Genomic DNA, 9,395 nt, shown 5'->3' on the forward strand with positions numbered 1-9,395 from the left:
ATGCAAAGTACCTTGAACACAGTAGATGCTATCCAGGTGTTTGACTAGTGTTATTTTCCCTCAGTTCTAGTCTCCCTTCCAGTAAGGCAGGCAGAATCACCCTGTTGTTCATGACAGTTGAGGCCTCAGGAGAAGAGTGAAGAAATAAGGTCCCCAGAATTGACATAATCTTTTCTTCCTCTCCAGGTCTTCTGTATATTAGGAAGGAAGCCAGAGCAGATCACCTTCCTGCAAGTCTGCCATGTTCTTCAATCCATGGGATGGAGTCAGATATGTGCCACAGAGTCAAGATAAGTGACACAGATGCAGGCAGCCCTGCCCCAGACCCTTGTGAGGAAGGCCCCACTCTGCTGAGCTGAGTCTCCAGCTCGGGAGGTGTGCATCCTGTAAACAATGGTTTGGTTCTAAGGTTCCCCTTCTTTGTGGCCATGAGACAGGCCTCTGCTTCCATTTTATCTCCGTTGTTGTCAGAGCTTCCTAGCCACCCTCTCTGGTATGGGGGAGGGGACAGTGGGAGATTCTCAGGGCCGTGTGCCCAGATGGTACAGACGGAATTATGAGCGCTCTCATCTGGCACCCCATCAACCCCAACCCACCATCATGACCTCAGGTGTCTCGTGCCAGACCTCATGGTAGGACCTTACCAAGGATTTTTTTCTGTAGGATGTGTGGAGGAGCTCTCTGCAGCTTAAAAAATTAGAACATGAAAGAAAAACCCAAACCATTAGGCCTGGCTCCACTATTTCCCTTTATCTTCCCATCCTACTCTGTTGCTTTCTTCATCAAGATGCTGAAGTTTTGGTCCATGTCTTCACATATCTGTACCATGGACTGGCTAGTCCGGGGCCCTGTGTGCAGCTCTGCCTATGCTGGAAGTGACATGTAACCATTCTTCAGCAGGTAAGAAAGACCCATTAGCTCCAGGGGCCATGGCTGAGCCCTAGGTTCTATTCTCAGCTGTACCTATGATGAGATATCTGACCATGAACAAAAGCCCAACTCATCACTGGGTCTTCTTTAGTTTCTCAACTTGCAACTTTCTCACTGACTATCTTGTCAATCCTAGAACCAACCTTAACTCACCGACGTGATGCGGGACCGGCAGCAAATGACCTCCACACTTAAGGCTTCAGTCTCATCTGTGAAGTGAAGGGGCTGGGCTATTTGGCCTCAAATCCTGAGATCCTGGGATCCCTGACTGATCCTCCAGGTGACTGAGTGCCTTGTGGTTTGGGGATCACCATTGCCAGATGCCCTCACGGACCTAGGATGGACGAGTTCAGGTCCATGGCTGGATCGGGGCAAATGGGACACCAGAGCCAGGAGAAGGGTCAGGAAGACTCTTTAGATCCTAAGTCAGAAGAAAATGGGAATGGCGCTTCACCAGGCTTCCTGGCTTTTCTCTTTCCAAGTGGCAGGAGGCCTGCCCCCCTGCTGGCAGACAGGGAGGTAAAGACAGGAGGGGGCAAAGGCAACATCCTTCTAGTTCCTTAGCCCTGCTTCTCACTGCACTCCTGGTTATTTTCTCTTATCCTTCCTTTCACCCAGGGTCAGTGTGTGGCCACCGCTGCCCACTCCTTCTACAATCTCTTCACTGAGCGCTCCGTGATGGGCTCAACATGGTGGGCAGAAGGCAGCATGGGCCACAGCCCACCCAGATACCTCTGGGCCTGCATTTTGTTCTGTGAAGAATGGAGGAGAATTGTCTTTCTTTTTTAGGGTTCAGGAGGACAGAATTGGACCACGTTTCCTGTACTCCCTTCTGTCACAGAACTCTCCTATGCATTTGTAACGGTTTGCACCTCTCCTTCCTTTACTGGATGTGAGCCCTCCCAGGAGGGACTGTCTTACGCTCAATGTTCCCTGTACCTGGTACAGCCCCTCCATAAATGTGCATTTGGACCCTTGTTTTCCACCACAGGCAGTCATGACTGCTAGTGAAGATCAGGGCTGGCCACACGCCAGAAGTCAAGACTGGCTTGATATCTAAACTTCCAGTAGGAAAGGATGATAAGAATATCTAAGAGTGAGCGTAGGTCTGTTTGCTTTCCAGCATGGCTGTGTGAACGAACATCTGCTCCTGTATCTCTTCTTGCCTATTCTTTACTACCTTTTTGTAGTTATTCTGTGTGTGTGTGAATGGGCTGATGGAGAGGGCTACGTGTATATGTCTAAATATTTGTTCAAATGTACATGCATGATCCATTTGGTATTCTCTTTGTGTTATTTGCTTGTCTTTTCTGTAAGTCTCTGTAAGTGCCACACAGTAATAAAAGCCTCCTGGGATCAATACTTCTTCTATCCCCAATGGGAGATGTGGAAGTTCACTGACAATTTCTGAATGTTTCATGTTTCACTGAGAGCCTCCCAAGAGGATGTGAGAAAATGAGAAATGGGAAAAACGAATACTGCTATCTACTTCATAGAGAGGGAAACTAAGAACCAGCAAAAGGGACTACATGGCTGAAATCACATAGTATGGCAGAAGCAAAGATTTGCTGAGCCACTTAAAACTAGGAGTGGAGAGTCTTGGGGAAGCAGTTGGCCTGGGAGCTGTGTCTGTTTCCAGGATGCTTATTTTTCCTTTATAATCTCTCTCCCCTTAGCTCTTTTCCTCCACTAAGTAAATCCTTCTTTTGTGTTGCCTCACCAGTAAAGAACATTCAAGAACTGTTGAAGTTTATGCAATGCTATTTGGGGACTATTTATTCATCAGGTACTCTAGTTAATTAACTCAAGGCCAAGCAGGGCTGCATCCTGTGGACCGTATATTCAGAAAAAATTTCCTCTAAGTTATGCAGGATGTGAACACATCCCACACACTTTTCCATACGCAGGTTGAGTGCCTTCGGAGGTGGGTGCCTATTTTAAGGCAAACTTTTTTTTTTTCTCCTTAAACACATAAGAGTAAAGTCTGTTCATTTGCTTAGCAGCCAGGAGAAGGGAAAAAAACCTCATCATTCCAGAGTTCAGAGCTAATGTTCATCAGATCTTTGTAGCTGCCTCTGCCTGATTAAGCAGCACAAGAGGAAGTGATAGGTCCCAGGTCATGTCTGAATGAAGTAAGATTTTGGCTGGGGAGAGCCTGGTGTAAGGCAGTGTGGTAGAGAGGGTTTAGGGAAATATCCTTGGTGAACTGAAAAAATCCTTTCTTTAACCTGCACTATGTTGTAGTGACTCTACCTGATTCAGGAGTACTATGTAGGCATTGTTTATCAGTGTAGAAAGGTTCTGTGAACATTACAAAACACAAAGTTATTTATATTTGTCAAATCATAGCCAAATTTATAATTAACATTTCAGTCCACTTCCAAGAATTTTTAAAGATAATGATAAGCAAGGGTGCTGGTTAAAATTTTAAATATATAGCAGGGTTGTGCTGTAGCCCAGAAAGTGGCCACGTGCCAAGACAGAGAGGCCCAGAGTAGCCAGTGGGACTGTCCCAGAGACAGAAGTAAAGGGGTTGTGCTGCATGTGACATAAGGGTGCAAAAGCTGATGGTCTGGGTTCCTGGCTATCACTTCATAAATCAGAATACATCTAATAGAAGGAACAAAACCCATTCAAGATGGAGCAGCTTTGTGGTCATCTTCTAGCTCAGAATTCAATGATCATTCCCATTCCTGCCAGCTGACACAACACTCCATTGTGTACTCAGCTGAGCATGCATCCCAGGTGCTGCTGGGCCTGGACAGGTAGCTGGAGCCAGAAATTAGGAGAAAAGCCATGTTCCTCTTCTGTCACCCTCCCTTTCACTCTTTCATGGGGTTCTCTGTGTTAATGGAGGAACCTTTCCAAAAGAGGACAGTATTTTGTCTTTTGTTCCTGGATGGTCTTAGGGCAAAATACCTGCTACAAAGGTAGACTTAATTAGGGTTTTTGGAATTGAAGCTGTCCCAATCAGGATCTAAGATCTTATGGATTTGCAAGCTTTAGGTAGTCATCAAGCTGGTCTGGCCGATATTGGTGGGAAGAAGAGGGAGTAAACCACCAAAGAAGTAGAATATCTTGATTTGAATGACGTGCATATTAACAGGAGAGGGAGGACAAGGGATCATGAATAAAATAAGGGAAGACCCATTTCCAACAGTCCACATAGAGCCATTATAAAGGTAGAGACACACGCTGGACAGCACGCACTGGGGAGCCCTGGATTCTCAGAAGCAACAGCTGAGTTGAGAGTCTGCCTTTGTCTTCTCGCTGCCAGGGGGATGTGGGCAGTTCACATCATCTTTTAATGTCTTTTTTCATGTGTAGAATTCAGGTAGAGGGTGTTCTTAGCTCTAAAAAGATACTCTGATAGAGCTGGGGTAATAATATATGATCCCACAGAACCCCATTCTTTTAAAAAATTTAATAATTTATCAATACAATATTAAATAAAAATGTAAGAGCATCCCAATTTCACAGACAATTACGTGTAAAATATGAACATAAAAATGTTAACAACACCACCTTTAGATGGTGAGATTATGGATGTTTTGAATTTCTTTGTATTTTCTTGTTTTCTGCAATGCCAATTTTTTTTAATCATAAAAATTTTACTATTACAATGTGACATATTCAGGATTCCTAGGTTGTTCTTTTTTTCTGAGAATTATGAGAGTATTTATTTGATCTGCTCATCAGATCTTCATTACTGACATGGGTGGCACAGTTGACTCCACTACTGACTTCTAGGTCATGCAATATACAAATATGGAGGGTATACTGTGTTCCAGGTGCTGAGCTCTGTGTTCGGGATCTGACACATACCAAATAGGATTTGCACTGAAAGGATGATGTGAATACTTAAAAAGCCAAACCGTTAGCCACTTCCACTGATTCAGGACAAGTTAGGTAGAAAGGCAAGTTTGTCCCAGGGTGGTAGTAAAAGAGGAGTTTCAACAAAAACTTATACTTAGTTTCAAATGTGAAAATGGGGCTGACACCCATCCTAAATCCAACCTTCCTGTGTGACTCCATTCATTGGTTTGAAGAGAGCTTCCAGAACATTAGAAGTGAGGCATCCAAATGGAGATCTGAAATCCTTTCTTAAAAATTAACCAAATATGATACATTTAAATAATTATCCATGTCCAAGAGCTGACTTTTGCCCAGACCATTGACTAATTTCCACTTGTTAGCAAAGGCTTTTTGAAGTGAGAATCTAAGGGGGAGGCTTCATAACAATCTTTACACGTGGAACAAAAGTGGATTGATTAGTTGTGAATGGTAGTGATTATTGAACTATAGTTTTGTTGAGTTTCCAATGACCTTAGTATTTAAAGACGTACTTGAAAAGTGAAGAAAATGATGAAGAGAATCAATATAATGACAGAGCCATAACTGGGGCCTTTGCTTCTTGACTCCTTGTCTGGGCTCCTTGTCCTCTAGGCCTGGGTCAGCATGAAAGGAATGTATTCTTGTAAATAGGGCAGTTTAGATATCCCAGATCCTAAGTCCTAGCTCATAGCTCATCCTACTGGAAAAATTACATTAGGCTTTCTATCTGCCATTACTGCCATCCTGTGCCTCCTTTAGTTCTTCTTTTTTTTTTTTTTTAAGATTGTATTCATTTATTTGAGAGATAGTGAGAGCCAGAGCAATCACAGAGGGAGGGGCAGAGGGAGAAGCAGACTCAGCTGCTGAGCGGAGAACCTGATGTGGGGCTTGATCCCAGGACCCTGGGATCATGACCTGAGTGGAAGGCAGATGCTTAACCTACTCAGCCACCCAGGTGCCCCTTGTGCCTTCTTTCCTGTCCCCTATTTCAAACATAGTGTACTTCTTTGGTGCTTAAATTCACCATGTAGGTCAGTGGTTGCAAAATACAAATAGGATCGGGATGAAAAGAGGGGGAGAAGGGAAAGACACGGAGGAAAAAATTGTTTTAAAAAGCTGATTTTTAAAAGGAAGAAGGAAAAAAGGTATCTGCAGTCTTCAGATTCTCTAGGAGCCAAAAAGGGTAACACAGGTATGGTTTTAGAAGCTCCAGCACCATATCTGAAGACAACAGCCTTACAGAGACTGTTTCGCCAACTCCCACATTGGGTCAAGGCCCTGTGACTAATCCCTTACCATACATACCTCCTAGTGGTCAGTTTCTTTGATACAACTCTGGCTGATATCATTTCCCCGCAGGGTATACAGCTCCACAAAGTCACAGAGAGCCCTGAATTAAAAATGGAGAGAAGCTGCCTTTCAGCAGTGTCTGTATCCTGTTAAGAACTGAGAGCAAAGGAGGCTGAGCCGGCAGCGATTGCAGGTGCTCCTGCAAGGATCAAGAGCGCCCTCCAGCGCCAGGATTGTGAACTTCACCCCCAACCCTGGACAACCTGGGGCTGTCTGAAGATCCAGCTTCTGCTTACCTTTCTTCATTAAAGCAGCTAGATACGGGGACCTTCCCTGCATTAAGATTATCAACCAAATCATCTGAGAACAGCAAACCTAAATTCTTGGCTTTTGAGGAAAAGTCTAAGTTCACATGTAGGGAAAGATTGGAAAATATATATGAGATTGAGCAGGGTTGGGTTTTTTTCTTCTTCTTTCTTCCTCCTTTCCTTTTCCTCTTCTTCCGTCCCCACCTGCACCCCCACCATCTAATAAAACCAAGGGGTCGGGGAGGTTGGAAGTTATGTAATGCAGTTAGACGTGAGTGTGGAGACTCTGTGTCATGTACCAGCTTCATTTAGTTTGAAGATTTGAGCAAGGGATAACCTTGTTGAAGTCTAGGGATGTGATAAATCTTCCAGATGAGACACTAGATATACAAATGGACAATGGTGAGACCATCTATAAAAGTAGAGCTCAGATCCAGTCTGCAGAACCAACCCAGGAAACCAAACCATTACTGATAGTACCCAGCCCAGGAAATCAGCCTGCTAACTACAAGTCACTGGTAGGATATAAGACCAACTATCTCTAGCAAGTGGTCCAGAAAGCCACACAATAACCTCTATAACAACCACCTCAAGCACTAGGACTTAAAAACTGACAGATTCCCTAATTTTTGTCCCTGCTCCCAACTTAGGACCAACCCCAAAAAAGCTAAATATGCACGCACTCCTGACCAATTGCATAGGATGCCTTGCTTCAAGTTAGCACACCAACAGTTTCCCCATACCAGCAGCCTCCAATCAGAGCACATATGAATCCTTTCCTTCCCACTATATAGGTTTCCTAACTCTGTCTGCCTTTGAGACTCTGCCAAATGCAGTGGAGATTGACTCCCTGCTATCACAAGCTTTGCTTGTTCCCCTTTGGTTCCACTTCCTTTATTTGCACATATAGAAGTCTCCTGTGCTTGCAACTGCAGCAGCCTTAAGGTAGTATGGTCTGCCTATGCTGGGGAGGGCTGGAAAAGTTTCTTGAGTTTCTTGTGACTTTGCACTGACCCAAGAGGTAGGGTTGCCAAATAAAATGCAGAATGTCCAGTTACATTTGAATTTCAGAAAAATAATGAATAATTTTCAACATAAATATATCCTATGCAATATTTGGGGCATACTTATTCTAAAAAGGTATTTGCTATTTATCTGAAATTCAAATGTAACTGAGCGTCATGTATTTTTATTTGCTAAATCTGGTAATTCTATAAGGAGGGCAACCCAGTGCTCTCATGCCCCATTTCCACAACTGGAAAGAAAAAGTTAAGAAGTCAGGAGTGAGATCCCTGGTGAGTCTAGAAAGAGTTTCAGAGCTAAAAGGGGGAAACACATCAGAGGTGACTTGGGTAAACTTCTCAGGGATTGGATGAAGATACAGCTGTGTCTCAATGGATTGCCACGGTAGAGGAGGCATGCCCAAAAACTAGAAGCAAAATGATCATTGAAGCAAAATAGTGAGCTGGACATATCTAGGTCCAGAAGACGGTGTCCACTTCTCACCAATGATGCTGCTACATTTGTGTAAACATTACACCCATCCCCACCCTGCCCCTCACCACAAGCCTAACATCAACCCAGAAAGAAGGGAGGCAGATGGAAGCAACATCCTGAAAATGATTGAGCTGTCAATCTAAAATGACATGTTAAGACTTCTAGGGGAGTGTGTCATCATTGCTGGATTTGACTAGTTTACCTGGAAATAACTAGATTAAATTTCTGCATCTGTCAGAAAGGACCCTCAACATTAAAAAGCAAATCTAGTTCCTCCAGAGAAGTGTGTCAAATCTCACTCTATTTGGTCTGCATCATGAAAACAATAGTGTTATTTTTCACTTTCCAAATACTAAATTACATTTTATTGAATATACTTTTCAGCCTTCATATCAACCTCCCATGTCTTCAATGTTGACATTGACTAGACTATGTTGAGAATCACTGACTTAAAGTCTACCTTGTTTTCTTCCTACATAACAGATTGATGATGATGAAGGTGATGATGATGATGATGATGATGGCCATGATGACAATAGTGATTCCCCCCAGTTGAGGGCATGCTGGATTCCACTTACTTTCTATGTATCATCCAACCAGATCACAACTCTGCAAGCTGGACATCATTGTCCCCATTTTACAGAGAAAAATGAGGCTCAGAGAGGTCCAGCGACTTGTTCAATGTATCAGAGAGTAAGTGATGGAGTGGATTAAAATCTAGATTTGTCTAATTCCAAAGCCTGTGACTTTTCCACACAGCCCCACTGCTGGCCACCACAGTTCCCTAATTCGCAGGAAATTCCTGCATCCTTTGGTTGGCTCTAATTATAGTCTTTCTAAAGAGGAATGTGCTGGGCTCTCTTCCTGGCATTGACTGCACCTCACTGGGAATGTTGGGCATCTTTAAAATTTCATTTATTAATAAACACTTATATAATGCCTGCTGGGTGCCAGACACTGGGCTAAGCAGTTCATAAATATTAACTCATTTAATCTTTACGGCAACCCCATGAGGTTAAGCACCATTATTATTATTATTACTCTTATTTTACAGATGAAGAAACTAAATCAAAGAGAAGTTAAGTGACTAGTTCAAGGTCACACAGCCAGTAAGTTTTGTAGAGCCAGGTTTCACATCTATTATTATGCAGTGCAACCTCCTCTTCCTTCTGAGATTTGGATTTCTCATCCTAACCTTTCCTTTAACTATTTCCTGTAGGTGCTGAGAGAACGATGGGGTCAAGGGCTTAGAGTTCCCCGAAAGAAAGGTTCTGGATAAGCTCAAGTTTTAAAAAACATCCATCATAAGGTGAAAGCTGGCATGGTCCAGCTGAAGCTCCCAGCAATTATTATCTCTGTTTCAAAAAACAGGTCCTTCCTTATGTCCAGCGTTTGCTCAGTGCTGATGGCCTCTAAGAAGGCACCTCCTTCTGAGATTGAAAACCCAATATCTAGACTTGGTGGTCTTAGCCTTCCTTCCTATCCACAGCTTTCTTCACACTCTCAGTCCCTCCCTTATCAGCCAAGCTGCACAGG

General features: G+C 43.4%; 1 long non-coding RNA gene across 1 annotated transcript; it reads left to right on the plus strand.

Moving 5' to 3' along the window:
- The first annotated feature begins 723 nt into the window (after positions 1-723).
- Positions 724-2,356, plus strand: LOC129503477 (uncharacterized). The gene is made up of 3 exons (XR_008663178.1): positions 724-900; positions 1,067-1,449; positions 1,549-2,356. It is a non-coding gene; the product is annotated as an uncharacterized LOC129503477 (long non-coding RNA).
- The last annotated feature ends 7,039 nt before the right edge of the window (positions 2,357-9,395 follow it).

Source organism: Nyctereutes procyonoides, unplaced genomic scaffold, assembly GCF_905146905.1.
Source record: "Nyctereutes procyonoides isolate TBG_1078 unplaced genomic scaffold, NYPRO_anot_genome, whole genome shotgun sequence".
Lineage (NCBI taxonomy): Eukaryota > Metazoa > Chordata > Mammalia > Carnivora > Canidae > Nyctereutes > Nyctereutes procyonoides.